This window comes from Pimephales promelas, chromosome 11 (genome assembly GCF_988280905.1).
Source record: "Pimephales promelas chromosome 11, fPimPro1.hap1.1, whole genome shotgun sequence".
Taxonomy (NCBI): Eukaryota; Metazoa; Chordata; class Actinopteri; order Cypriniformes; family Leuciscidae; genus Pimephales; species Pimephales promelas.
This window is the reverse complement of record NC_142779.1, coordinates 22919306-22943779: the sequence shown is the minus strand read 5'-3', so window position 1 is coordinate 22943779 and position 24474 is coordinate 22919306. Positions and strand designations below refer to the sequence as shown.

At 38.3% G+C, this 24474-nt stretch overlaps 1 protein-coding gene across 1 annotated transcript in view; it reads left to right on the top strand.

Annotated features, from left to right (window-relative positions):
* lmbrd1 (LMBR1 domain containing 1) overlaps positions 1-24474 on the top strand; it is a 114925-nt gene that overhangs the window by 88870 nt on the left and 1581 nt on the right. The window lies entirely within an intron of this gene.

Below are 24474 nucleotides of genomic sequence, written 5' to 3'. Positions count from 1 at the left end.
CATATCGTTACAGCCCCAAAGTTAAGTTCTACTTAGTTATTTTGGTGAAAGTAACTCAAAAGTAATACATGAGTAATGTAACGCATTACAATTCTGAGACAGTAATATTGTAAGGTAATGAATTACTTTTAAATAACAGTAACAAGTAATACCTAATGTATTACAGTTTGGAAGTAACTTGCACAACACTGGTTGTGTCAGATGATGGCCGAGACGTCAAATTCACTCGGCACAGCCCGTTATCAGCTGTCAATCAAAGTTAACCGCCCTTATTTGTAGGGTTGGGTATCGTTTGAATTTGAACGATTCTGATTCCGATTCCTTGTTTCGATTCCGGTTCCTAACGATTCTCGATTCCGATTCTTTTAAGAGGCAGGGTCAAAAAAGTTTAGCTAACCAACGGCCTTTCTGAAGGAAATACTCCTTCTGTAAAAATACTCCTTTTGTCACAAATTTAGCATTTTGCCGAGATTTCGTTATTTTTAGAAAAGTGAAGCCACACTTTGGATCGTCGACGTAAGCTACTCATGTTTGACTCGCGTGGTTATGCCAACACTTCCGGTAGACGCTTCTTCGTTGGTGTTGTTCAGCGGTTTCTTCTTCCGCTCGGCGGACTGTGAATATCGAAACTAGGAATCGAAATTTTTACTTTTGAACGATTCCGGGAAAAACGAAAAGTTAGTCTCGGTTCCAATCGATACTCGATTCTCGATACCCAACCCTACTTATTTGTCATATGTTTTATATCTAAATATGATCTAAACTAACGAGTTAGAAAAAAATTCACCCCCCTCACAGTTGTCAGGCACGCGGAACGTATTGAAGATTACAATAAAAGTCCATGGGACCGTACTGTAAACATATGAATTTATGCTGTGAAAACGGACATTATAACATGATGTCTATGGATATTTGCTCCCTTTTGGGACCGGCCTCTAGCGGATTTGAGATGTATTGCAGTTTATCGCACTTGCAGTTTTACATGCTGTTCAAATCCCTAATCTTTAGCAACAACATTTATGATGTTTTCATTAGGAAATAACTCTAGAAAACGCTGAACAAAAACAGTAGAAGATGGTTGTGTTGCATTAGTCTGTGCCTGTGTGAACACTTCTCCATATGCCTCCTTCAAACAATGCTTTGTATCATAACCCAATTAAGTCTCTCAAAGCCAAAATGAGGCGCTGTCTCGCACAATGGAGGATAAATCTGTGCAACAGAAGTTGCTCTGCGGGTCACCCGAAATTGATCCATCTCCAGTTGATTCACACTTTAGAACCAGCGTAGTTTTAAGCCGTCTGCTTGCCAACCAGCACAGCCTCCCAATCTGTTTGTGTGGGTTTTGGCCTTTTCCCATCTGCAGTCGGTCAGTGGAGCCCAGTCGTTGCGTTTCTGCCACCTACCCATCATCAGCAAAACGCCTCATTACTGGTTTCAGATAGAACAGCGCAAGACAAGCTGCACACCGTCCATTAGCACGGGACTCTCCATCGCTTCACCGTGGGAGATGTGATTTTCATTTGCTTTTATTTGAATTACTGTTCACATCAGTGTGATATCGCATGGTACAATAAAAGGTTTTTTGACAATCTGCATCAATCTGGAAAGCATTTGAAATTTCCTCAATATTATCTAGTTTTATTTTAACCAAGTTTCCTCTACTGAGGTTTGAATCCATTAGGCATGCTGAGTGGAATTAAAAGCTCCCAGCAGTTTGTTTGTGGTACACGTTAAACGCTTATTTTTTTTCTTCTTCTTATATTTCTGAATCATCTGTCTCTATCTTTCTCCAGATGGTGTATCGCAGCAAATATTTGACTGTTCCTGTGGTTGCCTCTGATATTGAGACTCTCGCCTCATTATCGGGGTTTGATTTCTGTGATTGGAGTCGCTGGTGGCTGTTTTTCACCCCGAATGATTTCTCAGATCGTTGCAGTGAAGTCAAATTTGTTGTCTTTGTTCTGGATAATAGGAACAGGCTAACGGTTGATTTTCCATGCCACGGTCCAAAAATAGACTGGTTTTGATCCTCTTAATGATGCGGAGAGCTGGTCAGCTTGGTTGAGAAAGTGAGCACAAATGATTGTTATGTGTTGACGTGATTTATGGCTGTGTAATGTCCGGTAGAGGTCATTCAAGTGAACATCATTCAGCGGCCACTCAGATGAATGATGGACCAGCTGTAACAAAACAAAGTCTTCCTGATATTTGGGCAACTGGATGAATCAGAGTTTCATGCTGATTATAAGATGGTTTGAACGTTCAACAAATAGGCCATGCTTTGGTCTCTTTATATAAATGTATATCAAAATAAATAAATAAATAAAAATAATGGACACGCGCTGCTCAGTCAATCTCAGAACCAGGAGCAGACCTGTTCCCACACAAGTCCCCATCTCCCAATCTTTGCTGGTCCTGTCCGCAAATCTGCTTCCTCCGACGTTCCTGACTTTCTTCTCCTCCACCGGTTACGGCCGTCCGTCGGCTCTGCTGTTGTTGTTCAGCTCCTCGGCTCTGCCCCCGCCCTTTTACCTCCATGCGTCTCGTCATCTGCACTTCGAGCCTCCAGTCATGTCTCATTGGCTCCGCCCCGGCTCTGCGTTCCCTCGTCTCCACTGTAGCCCTTCTGCACAGTGACTCCTCCGGTCTCCCTCATCCCTTAAGATCAACCTCGGTCGATCTTCTCTCAGCCTCGCCAAGGACTCTCTGGTCTCCGGCTGCGCCTCTCCCTTCCACCCCTTGGCTCCACTAGGCGTATCCCTTCCTCTGGTCAGCCGAGTCCCTGTCTCTGCCTCAGTTCCATGAGCCAGCAGCTCCGTCTTGGACTTCCAGGCCGTGGATGCTGCTCTGGTCCATCAGGTCTTCTTAGTTTCTATGTCTACACAGTAATTTGGTTCAGATGTTCCTGTTTAGTTCCCTTGTTCAACCTGTGTAAATACTTCCTGTTTTGTTTGCTCATGCTCAAACGTCTAACGATGTACAGTACCTTTATTTTGAGACACTCCACATCCTTACGTAACTTTTCTCCGCTGATTTAGTTGCGTGACAAGATTGACTAAACCCTTTGTCACAAAGGGTTTGGTATTTTCCACTGTAAAGGCATTGCGAGTTTCCACTGTAAAGGCATCGTGTTTTGCAGAAGAAACGACTAGCCCCGAAAAGTCTGTTTTAGCAAATCAGTGTGCAGTATTCAGGTCAGGTGACAGGGCTGCTTGTAATTTTGAAAAGAGGTGCTAGCTGAGATGAGTTTCGTCAAAGCTCACTAAAACTGATTGAGGATGTATTTCAGTGCACTTGATGACCCCATGATATCTTCTTCGGCTCGTAAAAGGAAAATAAAAGCTTAAACTTTTTCACAGAATCTTGCTAAAAAAGCTCTCTGTACTGCGTGTACGTTAATCACAACAAAGTTTGACAGGCGTCTATGTCAGCTGAGGAGATTAACGTCACATATTAACCAAGTGTTTTATATGTATCATAGCAATTACTTGGTTTTGTTTAACTTTGAAACATGAAATGTGGAGTTATCTGCTTATAGATAGATAGATAGATAGATGGATGGATGGATGGATGGATGGATGGATGGATGGATGGATGGATGGATGGATGGATGGATGGATGGATGGATGGATGGATGGATGGATGGATGGATGGATGGATGGATGGATGGATGGATGGATGGATGGATGGATGGATGGATGGATGGATGGATGGATGGATGGATGGATGGATGGATGGATGGATGGATGGATGGATGGATGGATGGATGGATGGATGGATGGATGGATGGATGGATGGATGGATGGATGGATGGATGGATGGATGGATGGATGGATGGATGGATGGATGGATGGATGGATGGATGGATGGATGGATAGATAGATAGAAACTAACAACTTGTAAATGTCCCAATTAGGAGAGGGTGTGCAATTTTCAAAGAGTTTAATTAAACTTTCATTTAATATAAAATATTAATATATTGGATGTATTGTGAGTTAATAAATGTAACAGGTTGTGTACACTTGGCACATGATATCTAAATATCGATCGTATCGTAGAATTGTTTGAGGTATCGCCAAATATCGTATCGCTGGCTGAGAGAATCGTTATTGTATCGTATCGTGATTAACTGTCCGATTTACACCCCTAGTGAAAAGGTTTTCTTAGCTGATCTTAAAAGACGCGATGGATTGTAGGGCGATAGAAGGTCCATACACGGGAGCTAGACTATTTAGGGTTTTATAGGTCAGTAGTAATACTTTGTAATTGATACGGAGCTTAATAGGTAACCAGTGTAGAGATGATAAAATTGGTGTTATGATCATATTTTCTTGACCTGGTAAGAACTCTAGCTGCTGCATTTTGCACTAACTGTAGCTTGTTTATTGCATATACAGGACAAACAGCTAATAAAGCATCACAGTAATCTAGTCTCGGGGTCATGAATGCATGAACTAACTTTTCTGCATTAGAATGGAATTTATTGTAATGGAATTTTCTTTCTCTTTTTATTATTTTTATGTCAATATGATAAGGTGGCAGGTTAGGTCAAAAGAAATGTAAAAGTAATCCAAATCTAGTAAGATTATATGTCCTAAAATGTCTTTTTTTTTTTTTTAGAAAATAGAACCTACAAAGGCTGAGAACCTCCTTTTATTTTTTAAAGGGTTTCTGGAATCATTTTTTCCCGTCAGTTTGGATGCTGATATGGTCGTAGGGATTAATTTGATGCTCATGAACACAAAAGTGTCCCTTGTTGAGATCTTTTTTGTCTTGAAGAGAAATGAAGGACTCCTCTTTACTTAATTCAAAGAGTAATAGATGACAAAAAGCATGTTAAGACAGAGTGCCTCAAGTAGCTGCTTAATTACTGTAATTGAATGAGTAATCAATTCAGCCATTTCCTCAGTTCTCTCCAGACTCTACTCTCAACCTATCATCTGTCACTTTGAGACCCTTGATGAGAAGAGAGTTTCCTGGCTTTGTCCTCTCCGTTCCTGTTGACCTGCAGCAAAAACCTGCCCTGCTAGCCGGCCTGTAGATGAAAGAATTGAATAATATCGACTTTTTCCTCGCTCTCTCTGCTTTTGTTGCCGTTTTTCATCTGCAGTCCACTCGCACTGCCAGATCGTTCCCTCTTGTGCAGCTACCCGATTCTTCTCATCACTCTGGAAGCTGCTCTGTCTTGCGTAACAGCCGTTGCACAACCAGGCGTGAGTGGGTGGAAGTGTCAAGCAGGGAGAACACATGCGACAGGGAGGGCGCGGTATCCAACCGAGAGCATCTCTCCCTGCAGGGCCCGGCCCGTGCTCTCGAACCCTGCCACTTCCACGCCTCAAGTCGACAGAGTCAGAGGCGAGTCCTGCTTCACAGAGCACAGTTTGGATTGGCAATAATGCCAGGGTTGGGTTGTCCTTCAAGCGCAAGAGGAAGTGCTTTGTGTTTGAGTGATGGAGAGTGTCAATTAGTGCCGGGTGGTATGATAAGGTAGTAGATAAGTGTGTGTTGCTGGTAGTCAGCAGGACTGCTTTACGTTATTTTCACGTGAAAGTGAAATACGAATAAATGTGAAAATAAAGAGGGTGACATCGTAAACATGTCAAAATGTGGAAGAACTTGGTATTATGGAGCACTGTATTAAGAGTTTAGTTGCTTACAGTTGCCAAGCAACGTCACAACTTGACGCATTTACATGGACTTCAGTTGATGTGCAGTTATAGATGCAGATATTGACTATTCTATGGCTTTGAAAATGGCATTCAATCAGAATTTCAAGTTCGTATTTGTTTTTTATATATATAAATACACACACACACACACACATACACACACAGACACACAGTCAAACCAAAAATTATTCGTACACCAGATATAATTTTTTATATATTTTTTTTTTTACTAGTGGGTGCAGGACACTGTAGTTAATTTATGTAAGTGAGTAAACTGTGACATATTATACCCAAAAAGTCTTCATACAGTGGATAGTAAAATCGATAAAAATTTGTGACCGAAAATGATTCAGACACTTTGACCTGAGCATGTTTTGCTTAGGAGTTTTTTTTTTTTTTTCTTTTATTGCTAATGCAACATTTGTATACCACAGACTGAACAAAATATATTGCTTGATAATTAATTGAGCTGAATTGGTATTATCTGATTGGTTGTGTACTTAATTTAACAACTTACAGCTATTCAACCTTATTTATTTGTGAGACAGTCTAAGGATGGCCAAACCTAGTAAAATATCAACTCATTTGGTAACGCTGAGTACATGTCATATTTTATTTCCATTTTCTAAACTATAGCGAATAAACTCTGATAATGAGAGAAATGTTGAAGGTGTCTGAATAAATTTTGGTTCGACTATATATATTTTTGGGCTGTGCGATTAACAACCATTTTTTTCTTTCTTTTTTTTTTTGGCTTCGAACGATTATTGATCATTGTCACTGGTGATTGTCGTTTGAACCTTTCTGGATCCGCCATCAAATTGATAAGTTTGATTAGATCAAGTGCCGCGAGAAAAAGCTATAAATTTCCACCTCCAACATCCTCACACATAAAATAGCCTACTAGCCGAGACTCCTCCTTTATGTGTACAGATGTGACGTAATGACGCAAAGACTCAAATTTCCCGTGGATTTTTTTTTTTTTTTTGTGTGTGTATGTTCCCTTAAGGACAATTATAGTATCATTATAGTCTTTTGGACAAAAACCTTTAAAAATGTAGTGATTTATGACCTTTCCCCACCCTGTTTCCCATCCTATGATTCAAACAGTGTGTTTTGGGGTGTTTCCCCTTTAAGAGTTCAGTGTTTATGCCCACTGTTATGATTGGCTAATATCAGTGTTTATTTATGCATGCATCATTAACACTGTGTGAATTCTGTGGAACTGTTTACAGTAGGGTACTGCCGATTGCTGTGTGCGAGGCGAGGGTGTACCACGGACAAAATGTCTGCACAGGCCATGTTTGAAGATGCATCTTTTAAAGTAAAAGGCTGTGAAGTTGTCCAGGGTATGGCCACATCAACACTTGAAAGATTTGATGATTGCTCTGTTTGTGTTTCTATAAAGTTAGAAAATACAGTGTTCAGTATTCTTTAAATTGTCATTGCAATACTACACAAATATGGACTATAAATAATTTATTATTTAAGCAGTAAAGCTTTTGAGATTCGTATGAATAGAATTATGATGACACAAGTTATGATTATATAAATAATACCTTTGCTACAGTACTTAGGTCTCATGTTTTGAAATGACAGCTGTGTGCCCACAGATGTCTGAGCGGTTCGGTCAGTTTGACAGCCTACATCTTTTAATACAGGGCCTGAACATGATGGACAATATGCAAGTAGACTAAGTAAAACACTGTGATTATTCACAATGAATGAAACTGCTATTAACGCTTTAGTTTTAAGATTCTATTACTTAGAGTTTGCGGTGTGGTTGTTGGGCCCAGAATAGTCAGCACGGCCTTATCTTTAAGACAAGGTTTCCTGGTAAAGCCAGCATCATACTGTGATTTGTTCTCAAAACAGTCATCCTTGAAATTCAAAGAACACATGCTGAAATGAAAACTGTCGTGACTGGGACGTCCGCAAAGTTTTCTCATGTCATGACCCCTTTAACTCTTTTTAACTCAAGAGTTGAATATTAACAATATTGGGATGCATATCATCCATACCCTAAATTAGCCATGCCGTGATTATAAGATTACAGTTATACCGTCTACCCTTAGTAAAAGGGCATTTAAACAGATGCTGGGATTCATGGGGTCTTGCTATGTATGCAGCATTCGTGTTTTAACCACTGCTGAAGGCATCTGCTCTACTGAATGCACAGCTATGTGAGTGCATTTGACATAAAATGCACCGCTTATCTCTTTACGTGAATGCATTCAACAGGCAACTGTATTATCATTTTCTTTAGTATTTCCGATTTATTTTAGCTTGTGCACATCTCTCTTCCTGTCTCTCTCTCTCTCTACACTCTATTAATGATATTATATTTGTTCATTTTAGTTCAGATATATGCAGTGTATCTGGAGGATCAAGTATTGTTGCCATGGCTACCATCCACCAAGTCACTTGGTGTGCCAATAGATTCAGGAGCCGCAAATTAAAATGAAACTTACAGTGTTCTGCTCTCCCCTCCAGTCGGCCAGGCATAAATTTCCTCATCCTGTCAGATTGATTTCTAACCATGGTCTAATGAATGCCTGATGCTCGTCTAGATCTCAGCAAATGCACAGATGTGGTGTGTTTGGAAAAATATATCCTGTTGATTTTTAATGCACTGATCTTAAGAGCTAAAAGCACTGTTGAAACAAGATAGAAAATAGATAATAAATATAAAAAAAATGAAATATTCATGTCTCTGTTACATTATGAGGCATTGTCAGACACTCAAAAGAATATTAAAAGATACTTTAGTCTTACTGTTAAAGGACTAGTTCTCTGTCAATATTTCCTCAGTCATGTTTCAAGCCTGTTTGAGTTTCTTTCTTTTTTTTCCCCATGGAACATAAATGGAGATGTTTAACTGAATGTTAATACTGCTCATAAAATATGGAAGGGGATGCTGGAGCTGTCAAGCTAAAAAAAACAAAAAAAAAAAAACAAGGTTAAGTTCACCCAAAAACACTCATTCATTTTCAAAACACAAATGAAGATCGTTTTAATCTAATCCAAGAGCTTTCTGTCCCTCCATTGGGAGCTACATACTGTAACTACCACATTCAAGGTCTAGAACGGTAGGAAAGACATTCAAAGTAATCCATGTGAGTCCAGTGGTTTAACCTCAATATTATTTATAAAGTGGCATAAGTGCTTTGTTTGCACAAAAATATATTCTCCAGAGCGAGTTCATGGAACAACTGTACATCTCTCGAATCAACACAACACACTTTTTCTTTTTGTAAATAAAGTAGAATAAATGAGAGTAAAAATGACATCATTTTCAGTTTGAAGTGATGGACAGTTGAAAGAAAATTACAGTTACATATCTCTGATCAAGTTTATCTGATTATCTTTAATGTCATTACTAGGCATGCATTTTTTTTCTTCATAAACCTCTTAGAACTTTCGGAAACTTTTCCACAGTTTTTAATTGAATTTCATTCTCCATCTCACTGGTGTACGTTCCAAATCTGCTCAGGCCTCAGTTTGACTGAAGGGAACATTGGCACTATCTCAAGCACGCCTGTGACATTTTTATATTTCAGCTCATTGAATTGAGTGAATGTTCATAATGCTTATTACAAAAAAGTACCAAAAAAAGATGTGTTTGGGGGGAGGTTACTAAGTTACCATTGTACTTATCATGATTTTTGGCAATGCATAGTGTCTTTATCGTGATTTGCTAAATCACGATAAAGATTTAGCAACAATGCTAAACTTCCTTTTAGTTGAAAATAGGATTTCATAAGTGTCATATGTCTGACATGGAAAGCCATGACACATTATAATGCTGAAGAAATCAAGTGTTCACCCTACTGTCAGGACTGTTCCCTAGCAACAGCATCAGGGATGTTCAGGAGACAATGATGTTTGACATGTTCAAAGATGGCAGATACTTATGCTTGTTTTTTACAATACAATTTCTTTTGTTCACAACACAAAACACTGTTTTGTCATTATCTGGATGAATTGGGCTTTGCTCTCACTGAGGTCAGCAGATGCCAGTCATTCTGTTTGTTCCTAAACCTGAGATTCTTCACCAGTGTGGTGTTCTATAGCTTCAGATGCTGCTGTAATGAAGAGACCGAGAGATAATATCCATTTGTCAGTGATTTGAAGGACAGAACAGAAAAAGTTGTTTTGTTATATTTTTATCAAAGGTGCTTGTTGAATGAATATAGGAAATGTGTTTTTCAGAATAGGTGAAAGTCACAATTGTTTCTTTCATTGAATTGTATTTATTGCATATTACTTTGTAAATGTCTTCTGACAAACATTTACCTGAAATAATATTAACATCCTCCAACACACTTTCAGAGGGACATCTAACATGAAAGACCCACATTGGCCAATGTGGTTGCAGCAAAACACTTGAACTTTTAAAGTGACTTTTAAAGGGAAGTTTCAAAAAAAAGTCATTTGATCATTTATCATATCTGCTCCTCCATACCATGAATGGGGTCTGGAACCGTCAAGCTCTGAAAATGAATAAAAAGCACCATAAAAGCAGTTCATATGACTCATGCACTGAACTCCCTGTCTTGTGAAGCCATATAGGATCATTATGTGAAGAACAGAATGAAATTTAAATTGAAAGGTTTTAAATAATTAAAACCTGGTCGCAGAGGGATGCTTCTTCCCCAAGGAAGAGAACTTTATAGGGATTAAGCAATTCCATTCCATCTCACTCCTTAATGTCGAAGGCAATATTTTTTTTGGGATTCTGGTAAGAAGAGACACGTCCATCCAAAAGAGGAAAAGGGGGGAGTTCCAGGGGTTGCAGGCTGTCTTGAACATACCAGAATATTCACCAAGATTATCAAAGATGCGAAGAAGAACCAGGGTTAGGGTACTGGATGGCAGAGCCAGGCTAAATAAACATTAATAAATAATAATCTCTGTATTACATAAATAATAGCCTACATTACATGCATAGTCTCCAATGCCATCTCTCTCATGTTCGTCCATCCTCGGGATGCTGCTGTTCTTCTTCGCCCAGTGGGATTTTTTATAGAAAGATTAAAAATACGGTAAGAAATATTGGAAAATATTGGAAAAGAGGATGATAGCGGGATAGCAAGGTAAAAATACGGGTGAATCCTAGGAAAACCGGGAGGGTTGACAGGTATGAGCCTGTACATTTGTTTTTGGCAGCGATGAACCGTCTTGTTAAATCAGCAGAGAAGTTGCATTGAGGCACAGTGTTGGCAAGTGGCATTTATGGACGACCTCACCATCATAGTAAAATCAGTACCTGAAGGGAGATGCATCTTGGAGAAACTGGTTGAGCTCCTTGATTGGGCAAGGATGGAGTTTAAACCGGGAAAGTCCAGAAGCCTGCTATTGAGGAAGGGAAGCATCCGGGACTGGTTCCGTCTCAGGATCAAAGATACCATCATCCCGACGGTCCAAGAGAGACCGGTGAAAAGCTTGGGGAAATGGTACAGGGCAGACCTTAATGAAAAGCTACCCGGCAAGTATAACGCCTGAGGTTACCAACACGGATTATACCCTAGGCTGCTCTGGCCTCTGCTTGTTTATGAGATACCTGTCTCTACCATCAAGGGATTGGAGAGGAAGATAACACCTATTTGAGGAGGTGGCTGGGCGTCCCAAGTAGCTTCTGCTCCATTGGCTTGTATAGCACAGGTAGCAAGCTGAAGCTGCCAGTGACATCATTGGTCGAGGATTTTAAAGCAACAAAGATACGCCAGGCCATGATGCTGCGAGACAGAAAGAGTATACCAAGCAGGTATTATGGTCAGGACAGGTTGTAAATGGTCAGCCAGCAGAGCACTGATGGAGACTGAGGATCGATTGTATCATTCTGATATAGTTGGGACAGTAGCTCTAGGCAGGGTTGGACTGGCTTGCTCCACCAGAATGAGCTGGAAAAACTGGACTGGAGGTCCGTAAAGTAGAGGAGGAAACCCGGCTGTTGTCATGAAAAAACAGGGCAGCTGGGCAAGTTGGGAGAAAGGGCCCTGATGTGCCTACTCCATCAAACCTCCATATTAGGGGGATGGCAGAGAGCCCCAGCTGCACGCTATGTGGAAAGCCACCCAATCTTGAACATGTCCTTTCAGAATGCCGGTCAAGCATGGCAGACAGGAAATTCCGGTGGTGTCATGATAAGATCCTGTCTCAGTTTGCAGATGGTGTGGAACAGGCAAGGAAGAAGGGTAAACTACTTTCCGAAAGGCATCACTTTATCTATTTTGGCAGGACAGAAGAGTGCACTGCAGCAGGACGGAGGAGCAGAAGGGTCAGCAATTGACTGGGAGATGTGGGCAGACCTGGAGAAGCAGCTCAAATTCCATGAGGAGATAGCACTCACTAGCCTCAGACCAGATATTGTCCTTTAGTCTAGAGGTACCAAGAAGGTGGTGCTCATAGAGTTAACAGTACCCTGGGAAGAGAGGATGGAGGAGGAACATAAGTGTAAGCTCAAAAAATATCAAGGCCCTACCCTCGAGAGCCAGCACAAAGGATGAAAGGCCTGGAATCTACCAGTAGAGGTCGGCTGAAGAGGTTTTACTGGAAAAGTCGCTCCGGAGAACCCTTGAATTGTTGGGGATTGAAGGGATGGCCAGGCAACGGCTGATAGGCAATGTCATTGAACAGGCGAAAGCAGCATCTAATTGGATTTGGATACAGCGGGAGGTGCGGTGGCAGAGCCAACTTGTTGAAAGATTAAAAACGCATAGAGTTGGGTGGTGGTCAGCAGGGTAGATCCAGGATGCTGTATCCACTGTCAAGCCCTCTCGAAGCGTTATGGGCTTAAATTGACTAAAACACCACGGAAGGGGGCTGCCCATCTGATGACTGGCTGTAGCCACCAAACTCATGCATTTTTCAGAAATGCAGACAAGCCTTGTGCTGGCCCAGGGAAAAGGACAGTGCTTGAGAGGAGAGAAGGAAAGAGCTATGCCACTGGCTCACGGATGGGGCAGGGCAGAGTACCTGTAAAGGTGGACCACCTGCGATGATCACGTATTTTGCAAAGTACGTTAAATTTGAATGAGATTTGAGACCTCTGACATTTTACCATTTGCAGTTTTGCTTTTAATATACAGAATCTTAAAATATAGTTTGTTTGTATTTGTACATTTATTTCTGACTGGTCCCTTGGGAATTTGTCTCAAACTATTTTTTTTTTATTTATCAAATGATAATTTATATATGATGTGTTGTGTATATACACACATTCAAAAGTTTGGAGTTCTTAAGATTTTGTTTAAGAAGTCTCTTATGCTCATCAAGGCTGCATTATTAATATAATGAATTTATGCCTGTGCACCTGAATTATCAGCATCAATACTTGAGTCTTCAGTGTCACACGATCTTTCAGAAATCATTAAGGTTTTTGTGGATATCCTGATATTTTTTTCAGGATTATTTGATTGATATATTGAGTTAGCAGTATTTATTGAAAGAACAGCATTTATTTTAAATAGATTTTTTTTAGATTTTTAGATTTTTTTGTAACCATGTTAAAGTCTTTACTGACACTTTTGACACTTTAAGGCATTATAATTTAAAGCATTTCATTCAGAATAAAAGTATTAATTCCTCCGCCCTAAATCGTACCGAGCCCAAACTTTTGAACAGACTTTAAACTTTAAATTATTAATGTGCGGTTGAAACTATAAAGTTATATTCAAATTCACTACCTTTCCTTGATGCATTTTTTAAAGATGTTCTGATTCAATAATAGTTTAAATGTGAAATATTCACATGCTCCATTTTCTTTCTCCACGCACATTTACCCAGAGAGGTGCTATGGATGACTAGTGTGAATCATGAGTCACGTGAGTCTGTCTGCTATATTGCTGCTATAAATATGAGGATTGGTAACAGGTGAGACAGCAGCTCTGATATCACTCATGTTCTACTGCTGCACTCCTCCATTGCACTTTCAATCTGATTTTATTTTAACCTCACAAGATTATTTGTAGTGAAAATTGCCACCTTGTTTTATTGTACGCAATTTCGCACTCGATCTGTTGCCCTCCCATTCCACAGCTTCCTCAGTGTGAACATTACACTCACCTTTTCTGCTGCTTTTTCTCTTTCCCTTGAGGTCGTTCTGGAAAGCCCATGCCTTCTCGCTGCCTGTTTTTGGCTCTCACTTCAATTATTTTGTGATAAAGCTTCGCGAATGCTCCAGTTGAAGCTTTTTGAGAAATCAGTGCCAAATTTAGGCATCTGTTGGCTAAACAAACTAAAAAGAGACAGATTGAAAGACAGAGAGAAAAAAAAGGAAGGGAAAGTGGAAAGTGCATTTGCTTCCAGTATAGTGACTGATAACACTTCCAGGATTGTTTGTCTCGTCCTCAAAAATAAAAATGTTGTCGTTATTGATCAACCTTCATGTTGAAATAAACCTATATGACTATATTTCTTCCTTAGAACACAACAGGGCAATTTTAAAGAGCTGTGCTGGTTGATGTGGGTGGTGATGGCGCGTGGATAAGTCACATGCCTTTGGTGTGAGAGACCAGGGTTCGAATCCACTGTGAGACACCAATGTGTCCCTGAGCAAGACACTTAACCCCTAGTTGCTCCAGAGGCGTGCAACCTCTGACATATATAGCAATTGTAAGTCGCTTTGGATAAAAGCGTCAGCTAAATTAATACATGTAAATGATCTTTTCCATGCAAGTAGAAGAAATGAGGACAAACTTCAAAATGGATGAAAAGGCATCCGTAGTACATATTAATTGTTCACTGTATTCCAAGTTTTCTGAAGACATATGGTAGATTTTTATAATGAGAAACAGACCATGTGAGTGAAAATTCACATTCACATTTATGCTGATCAAAGAAGATTTATTCTTTTGAGTTTAATTCTTTCAATGGATCATTTCACAAAACAGAAGTGATGTAAATAAAGAATTATTCGTGAATCAGACAGAAGTGGGTCTGATTTTTTCAATAAATCAGTTCATCTAGTTCACGAAACTGGTCTAAATGGTATTTCCGAGTTGACTTGCTCACTCATTGATCTGGTCACAGAGGTTAACAGCTCACTTTGGAGAAAAAGATAAGAACATATTACGTTTCTTGCACAAAGCTGTCATATGACTTCAAAAGACCTAAGACTATATTGCAAGAATCATGTGGACAAATTTTGAGACTTTTCTGTTGCCTTTTACTTCCTTTTTGAAGCTTAAATGACCCGGTTTCCATTTATTGGAAATGCATTAAAAAGAGTGACCAGTACAATTCTACCAAATCCTCCTTTTGTGTCTCACAGATGAAAGTCATTCAGGTTTTGAATGGCATGAGGGTGAGTAAAAGGATGATATAATTTTCTTTTATTGGTCGATCTATTGCTTTAAACCATCAATCGCTTGTTTTCCTCCCTTTGTCTGTCTCTTATTCTATCTGAACTCACCCCGGTCTGGTGCATTGAGAGCTGGCTATAATTACTCAGCTAAGCACTAAAACAGAGCAGATAATTAAGGAACACTTTAATTAATAGCCACGTCAGGCACCGCCTGGCACAGGTCCATGCCGCCATGTGCACCCCATGGTGTTACTTTAGTGGTAGATGTGGGCCGCTGGTACATAGAGAGAGTCTAATGCATCTTAATGGAGTCTCATTTAAGCTGATTCAGACCCAGTGCACACAGTTCTCGTATACTGTTACTGAGACTACAATACAATAGCATTTGTTTCATATAAAGTCACTGATATAACAGGCTTGCAGGACTGGCAGGACTGGCCCATGGCATAGGCGACATAGGCAATTACATTGGGTTCAGAATGACAGGGGGTGCCACATGAGAGGCAGGCACGCTTCTATGGAACCCTCAGTTGTAACTGCAATACTATCATATTTGACAAACACCCCAGGGCATATTTGTGTTTGCGCTCTGAAAAGCGTCAGAAGGGATTCTGTTTACAACGTGTTTTTGCAGCGTTTAGCAATGAAGCCAATCACAGACATGTTTATCTCTTGAACGCAATGCTCTCTCACTGCTCTAATCACCGGTTTTTGTTTAGTGCTGGGTACTACATGCTCACGAATCATCTCTTTATAACGATTGAAGTTTAGACACAATGTAAATAAGCGATTAGCTGTGCAATGTAGATCTAGGGGTGTAACGATATTCGAACTGAACCGAAATACCGCGAGACAGAACACTCTCATGGCGTACCGAACACGCCCCGCCCCGGCCCCGCCCAGCCCAGCTCATTGGACCTCATATCTTATGTGTACACAACAAATTCATTTTTCATAGCCTAACCACCATTAACACTAATAATAATATGCAAGGTGTAATCTTTCAAATTCGGACTATTTGATCACGAAATTCAAACAATGAAGCCGTTTTGGCGCTCTGTGATGTGGCGTGACAGGTCGCTGTACAAGCTCCTTATTTCAAGCGGCAGCGCGGTGCGCGAGTAAACACGATCATCTCTTCCTCAGTTACAGAATAAACATGAACGGACACCCGAAGGTTTGTTGAAAGATACAGTAAACTTACTGAAAGACATCATAACTCGTGTAATCGCTCACTCAGTGTTTCAGCGGCAGAAAGACGTCAATAAAACAGCAATAAAATACCTTGTTGCTAGCATTGTATTTACCTCAGCAGAAGTCATTCAGTGTCCACAACTTGTTGGCTCCTTGAGAAATTAACTCTTGCACTAAATAAATCCACTATATTAGCCTATATATTATATTTTACTTAAGCTGTTAATCTTGATTATTTAATGTATGTTTAAAATATCTTTCATGAAAATGATAGCAACTGTGTAAATTTATTATATTTCAATAGCAAATTAGAGTAAAAACTTACTCTCTTAAGTTAATGCAAAAATTGCCTTAGGTTCAGTTGACATGTTTTCATATATTGTGTTGGGTGTTGATTATTACATCTAAAAAATAAATAGCATATGAATTTAGGTTAAAAGTCTAGGCTCTGTTGTTAACCTTTAATGTTATGTGCGGCTCCCTATATAGTTTGCAGAATTAGCAGATTTTTTTTTTTTTTTTTTTTTTTGTGTGTAATCCTTGTAAAACGTTTAATTGTAATTTAATTAATGTAAAGACAAAGACACAATTTTTTTCATTAAAATACTGTTTAATAAAAAAAAAAAGCTTTCTAAACCGAACCGAACCGAGACGTCAAATCCGTGGGAAAACCGAACCGTCAGTTTTGTGTATCGTTACAATTATAGACCTTTGTATGATTGCGATGAACTGAGATGAGTTACAGCTATTTATTGTTTTTTTTTATTTATTTATTTTTTTAATGGAGAGCTCTTTGCACATGTATGCCAATTAACACCCTTTTCGTACTTCTGATCACAATTTGTGACAAAAAAAAAACTTAATAGCAAAGACTTTATATATATATACATTGTACTAATATATGGCCGCCTTTTAAGGAATATAGCCATTGGCTTCTTTTTTTTTAAGCTCTGGTGGCTATAGAAACAGCTTATGACTGCACATGCACATTGGCTTCTCCAACCTGAAAATTGCAGGGATTTTTTTTTTTTGTCATGATTTGAGCATTTAGAAACTGAAATTTGAGACATTTGGTTTCAATTTTTATTGGTGAAATTTATTTGTAAGCTTTGAAGAATTTGGCGTTTCCCAATTCAAGGAGATAGGAGCTGAACTTGTGTGAATGAAATAGCTGCTTGAGAGGCATTCTTCTTATTATTATTATTATCAATGTTGAAAATAGTTGTGTTGCTCTTGAGGAAACTGAAATGTTAGTGTCAGTTTTCAGTTTTTATTATGTTTATTTCATTTAATGGTAATGTTTTTCAGGACTGTTGATGATGATAACACTGACAGGGACCATCAAGTTAATTATTTTTTAAGCAAAGGCTGCAAAAATCAGTTGATATATAATGAGAGAAGAAACAGCAGATTTTGATTGAGTACTGCATTCATAATGGGAAACTTTTTATAAGCCATTTATAAAATAAAATCAAGGTTCATCATCATCTGGAACCAGAAGGCAGACATGCGAGGCAGATTATGTGAGACATAATATCCAGACCTCAAGACAATGTAGAGTAATATCAGAATATATAATATCAGACCTCATGACAGGATAGGGTGAGGATAAGAGAGTTTTCAAATACCCATTTCTGGGGTTCACTCAGATTGAGTAGGTTCAGCGGTCCCGGAAAACTCGGGTACGTAAGTGTATTGTGCAGAGTGCTTTCAGATAACATTGTAGAGAAAGGGCAAAAACAATCAAAAAGCCCCAAACAAACTGAGAGGTTGAGAGAATGTTCTTCTCATTGGGAGAGAGCACTTTAGAGCACTTTTCCTCTATTTCCATCCCGTTCTTTTTCAGTGTATACACAGAAACAAATGAGTCATCATTAATAATGCTTGCTTTCAGAGAGGGCTGCTCCGCTGTACTGACCACACACTGAACTCACACTCTGACACAGGCTTTCTTTCAGTCACTTCCCTCTCTTAATGGGATAATTTCCTCAGAAATGAAAACTGTTATTATGAACTCGCACTCATCTTGTTCCAAACCTTTCTCATTTTCTCAGAAATTGTTTAACAGTTCTTGCCATTACCATCTCTACAATGACAGTAAAAAGAGGTCCAAATGCGGTCATTCCAAAGGCTTTTTTTGAAGTCATACAATAACTTAATGTGAGTAAGGTACTCATGTACTTAATGTAAAGTCCATTATTCACTCCTAATCATGCAGCTGGGTCCAAAATTGGTATGTTATTAATGCCATTTAGACATTCATAACAATGATTGATGATCATTTTAAATATATATATATATATATATATATATATGACATGTTTTGTTTTAACATATTTTGTTTGAACATTAAATTGATCAAAAGAACATTAAAGATAATGTTACAAAAGTTTTTCAAACATTTTTTAAAAGTAACACCTGGTTTCTCATAAATGCGGTTTATATAGATATTATATGTACAGTTATATAGACTGCTTTTGAACTTCTGCAAAAAATATGAAGCAAGCAGACAAACTATTTCCTATGGAAGGCTGTTTCCATTTCCTGTTTCTTATTATTATGAGATGTTAAGTCATTATTATGAGAAACTTTCTGAAGGATCATGTGACACTGAAGAATGGAGAAATTATGCTGAAAATACAGCTTTACCATATATAATATATACCATATATACATACAGGAATAAATTACTTTTTGATTTATATTAAAACAGAAAGCAATTATTTTAAATTGTATAATTGTATTTTACAATTCGACTGTTATAGTGTATTTTTGAAAGCAGCCTTGATGAGTATAAGAGACTATCAAACACATTTTTAAAAATCGTACGGACCGCAAAGTATTGAACTGTAGTGCATAAGCCAGTCTTATTTGTTCCGTTTTACATTTATTATAATTAATTAAAAATACTTTCATTTTCATCTGCTTCTCACTCAAAGCTATTGTATGGCTATAGTGCAGTATGGACTACTTTTATAGTATTCTACAGTATTTCTATTTATAGTGGTCTTGTGTCACAAGCTCCCATATCCAGTCAGATTAGCACACTACATTTCCCAGCATCCCTCCTGTTCCTCATCTCCTCTGGCATACAAGCACACACCTGTGCTCATTGTCTCACACTCATTGACTTGGACTATGTTTTACTTACCTGTGAGTATTACCTCATAAATGTATAAATTCAGATTCAGATACATTTTTACTTTTGTATTCCACAAACAAAATAGCAGCATACCAATTTGGAATCATGATACAGTATATGGGTGAAGTACCCCTTTTAACAGTCCGTGCTCAAAGGGCCCGTGCCAACACAATGCCACACATGCGGAGCGAGTGAGCAGACTGTGGGTCTGAATGGCTGTGGTCTTTGGCAGGCGTGCTCCGTCAGCAGTGACTGCGATCTGAAGGTGAAGCGGGTCAGTGTGTACACGATGATATGTTTAGCCAGAGCACTGTTGAGAACCATCTGCCCCGTAACTCAGGTGAGCATCTGCTGAGCTGCAGATGGCAGGAGGGGACGATGGTGCCTGCTCTCAAACAGGTCCAGTTTCTACTGAGCCAGAACCAGAGGGTTCGTTCGTTAGCTCACTCCTTCGTTCCTTCGATCCGTCATTCATTCATTCATTCATTCTTTTGTTCCTTCGTTCGTTCCTTCCTTCCCTCCTTCCTTCCTTCTTTCCTTCCGTCCTTTCTTCATTCATTTATTCCTTCTTTCTTTCTTTCTTTCTTTCGTTCCTTCCTTCTTTCTTTTGTTCCTTCCTTCCTTCCTTCCTTCCTTCCTTCCATCCATCCATCCATCCATCCTACCTTCCTTCCCTCTGTCCTTTCTTTCTTTCTTCCTTCCCTCCCTCCGTCCGTCCTTTCTTTCTTTCTGTCTTTCTTTCTTTCTTTCTATCTTTCTTTCTTTCTTTCTTCCTTCCCTCCCTCCGTCCGTCCTTTCTTTCTTTCTGTCTTTCTTTCTTTCTTTCTATCTTTCTTTCTTTCTTTCTTTCTTTCTTTCGTCCTTTCTTTCTTCTTTCCTTCCGTCCTTTCTTCCTTCATTCATTCATTCCTTCTTTCTTTTGTTTCTTCCTTCCCTCCATCCATCCTTTCTTTCTTTCTTTCTTTCTTTCTTTCTTTCTTTCTTTCTTTCTTTCTTTCTTTCTTTCTTTCTTCCTTCCTTCCTTCCCTCCCTCCATCCATCCATCCTTCCTTTCATCCTTCCTTCTCCTTCCTTCCCTCCGTCCGTTCTTCCTTTCTTTCATCCTTCCTTTCGTTCTTTCTTTCTTTCTTTCTTTCTTCCATCCTTCCTTCCATCCTTCCGTCCTTCCTTCCCTCCCTCCCTCCCTCCGTCTGTCCGTTCTTCCTTCCTTCCGTCTGTCCGTCCTTCCGTCCTTCCTTTCTTCCGTCCTTCCTTCCGTCCTTCCTTCCTTCCTTCCTTCCTTCCATCCGTTCGTCCGTCCGTCCGTCCGTCCGTCCGTCCGTCCTTCCTTCCTATTTTCCTTCCTTCCTTCCTTCCTTCTTATATCTGTATATTGTATATTATTTGGCTCTATCTGTCTGTCTGTATATCTATCTATCTAGACTCTTTTTTTTTAGTTTTCAAAACAAACAAGTCAATTGTGGCAAGGGGGGCGTGGTTCAGTGTACCTGACAGGGACTGCATGACGGCAGCGGCAGCATGAGGTTCAGTTTATGTGGAAGAAAGGAGACCGGGTCGGCTTTACTGAGGCTCGTGGATTTTTCAAAACTGCTCAAAACAAACAAGCCCACTCAGCGCTTCAAATAAACTCGAAATAAAGTCTTTCAACACATTCGATACAACGGCAGCTCTCCAGAGCATTCACACAATCGCCACGAGGCCTCAGTCAATCTCTTCCTTGCTTCCTGTTTCCTGGTGGCTTTTATCCAGTCTCTCCACACCAATTACTGAAACAAGACACAGGTGTTTGTCATTTACACTTGACCTACTTACAAACCGCTTGTCTCCTGGTTCTCTCTCCTGTTGCAGACCTCGCTGAACCATGCCCCCCTTACCACATCTATCTTTACTAAATTTACTTTATCTATTTAAAAATGACATGAATTTGACACACAATGCTGAAATATTCAATTATCTGATCACTCAAACCACATTTGGAGGTACTAAACTACCCCTAGAGTTTTTTTTTTGTTTGTTTGTTGTTGTTTTTTTGTTTTTTAAAGGAAGCTTCCATCTGATGGAACATTTAGAAGTGTCCATACTCTCTGATGTAGGAAGTAATGTGCAAGTGATCAGTGGAGACATTTAAGACTACATAAAACTAGATTTGAGCAGCAATCCTGGTTCTGGCCGACCACTTGTGATGGGATCACTTGGGACCGAGGTTAATGCCGAGTGCAAATGGAGCCTTTGACTGCATGTGCATGAGATGAGAGGATGTATAACACAGAGTGAGTTCAGTGACCTCTGGTGCCGCTCGGGTTTTCCTTCTCTCTTTTAAGCCGGTTTTCAAGCCTCAACCAACCTCCCGTTGCATGCCTGGCGCTGCTATCTAGTATCTGCGTAAACACTATCAGATCTTCCTCTCTACTTCTCCTCCCTTCCCTCTGTAGACCCCACTCTGTAGAGGCGCTTCTTCACAAGCACCTCGACAGATTGAGCTGATTACAACCCTCCTGCTGTAGTAACACTCGCTCTGTTTGATCCGTGAGCCCAGATGAACTTCTGCATACAGGAACATCTAACATTAGCTATCTTGCTGCCCACTTCATTGTGTAGTTCAATAAGACCAGCAGACATATTAACCTTAAATTAAACCACATTTGGTGATTAAAAAATAAATAAAAAAAAATTATCACAATATAATTTTCCCAGATAAAATAACAAAAGTTACTGTAGTAGATGTGTAAAATGTATTACAGGAGTAATGGCATATATGTACAGTATTTGTGTCATGTATTTAGGCAACTGTTTTTCGTAACAAATACCATATAGTTACATTTTACCATGGTATGAGTGATGTTACATATATGTCCCAACTCAAGCTACTGGTATACTGTCAATTCAAGTTACTGTCAAATGTGCATTTCTAAGAGACAAAATTTGTAATAGTATTAATATTGCAGCCTGCACTATGAACTGTGCCAAAGATACATGAAATAATAATATCTGTAGACATGCAGAAACTTAAGAAATACAATTTTATAGTAATATATTTATTTTGTTAAGAAGAATATACTGGAAAAGGATTTCTCATGCATATTTTTTTATGTGTAGAAATATTTGATCATTATAAATGTTTTGAATATTTTATATCTCAGATTTGTGAAAGCTGTTTGGGGAGTTTTTGTTTCCTTTTCTGACAAATAAAGAGTAGTTTTTAAAACCACAATTAATCATCTGGTTTCTACAACTTTCAATGAGAAGCAAAAATCTGCCTTTAAGCTTGGAAGAAAGATTTGACATTTATCGTGATAATTATCAAAATGAACTGTAATCAAAATGTTATTGTGATAACAACGCTAATGTGGCTGATGATATTGACAAATTGTTTTTAAAGCAGATGAAATCCATTATTCACTTTTTTCAGGCTTCTTACAACAATCACAATTTTTAGATCAGTAAGATTTTTTAATGTTTTTAAATGAAGTCTCTTCTGCTCACTGCTTTATTTGATGAAAAAAAAAGACAAACATTAATATTGTGAAATATTATGAAAATTTAAAATGAATTTAAAATGAAAATGAAAAAAAATGTTCTATTTTAATATCTTTTAAAATGTAATCTGAAAGCTAATTTTTCAACATCATTACTATTGCTGATTACACATCAGTTTTCAGTGTCACAAGATCCTTCAGAAATCATTCTAATATGCTGATTTTATGCTCAAAAAACATAAATGATTATTTTCACTGTTGAAAACAGTCGTGTACCATTTCCCCCCAAAATTCTATGATGAATAGAAAGTTCAAAAGAACAGCATTTATTTAAAATATAATCTTTTCTAACATTATAAATGTCTTTACTGTAACTTTTGATCAATTTAACTCATCCTTGATGAATAAAAGTATTTTCTAATTTCTTTCCCCCAAAAATAAAAAATAAATTCTTACTGACCCCAAACTTTTGAACGGTTGTGTTTAATGTTACAAAAGCTTTCCATTTCAGATCAATTCTGTTCTTTTGAACTTTCTATTCATCAAAGACTCCTGAAGTAAAAATGTAAAAAACTGTTTTCAACATGGATAATAATCATAAATGTTTCTTGAGCATCATATTATAATAATTTCTGTTGGATCATGTGACACTGAAGACTGGAGTAATGATGCTGTAAATTCAGCTTTGATGACAGGAATAAATTACACTTCATTATATATTCACATAGAAAACCGCTTTTAAAATTGTAATCATATTTCACAATATTTCTGTTTTGTTTTTTGTTTTTTTGTTGTTGTTTTTTTGTATTTTTTATAAAAATAATTGCAGCCTTGGTGAGCAGACGAAAGTTCTTTTAAAAACATAAAAAATCTTACCGATCTAAAACTTTTGACCAGTAGAGTATACTGTATATATATATATATATATATATATAGATAGATAGATAGATAGATAGATAGATAGATAGATAGATAGATAGATAGATAGATAGATAGATAGATAGATAGATAGATAGATAGATATATATATATATATATATATAGATAGATAGATAGATAGATAGATAGATATAGATAGATATAGATTAATCAAAATAAAACTGAAATGGCAATATGGCTTTGTGCGATTATCCTATCTCAATATATGAAATCGGTTTAATTAAAACAAATTTTGCTGCGCTGCGTGTTTCAGAGTGAAGCGCTGCGGTGTCTTCTTAAATTTAAGCAGCTCATAATCTGCTGAATGCAAACCTGGAATTAGTATTAATTGCATTTTAAATCTCAATCACATTTTTTATCAGGAATATCGCAATTTGATTAGTTTTCTCCCTCAAACTATGAGGATTACTGTATTTATTGGAAATCTAACTAATACATATTTTTCTCTTTTCCGGATTTGTCAAAATGTTGGCTATTTTAGTTTGCCAAGTACAACATAAATATTTGTTTATCATTTTAATCCTGATGTTTGTTATAGTTTTCACTGGTTTCCTCTTCATTGACATGGTCATCAGCTTGATGCCGGTTATCTGATTAGTGTGACATGTTAGCTTGAGGCGGCTCTAGCTAAAAGGTTCTCTCATGCATTTAATTGAAAGGCTTGTTGTTAGCACAAACCTGCAAAGCGTGTGTTTCTGCAATTACTGTGTCATGCTCTTTGACGAGAACACGTTTCGTCACGCATGT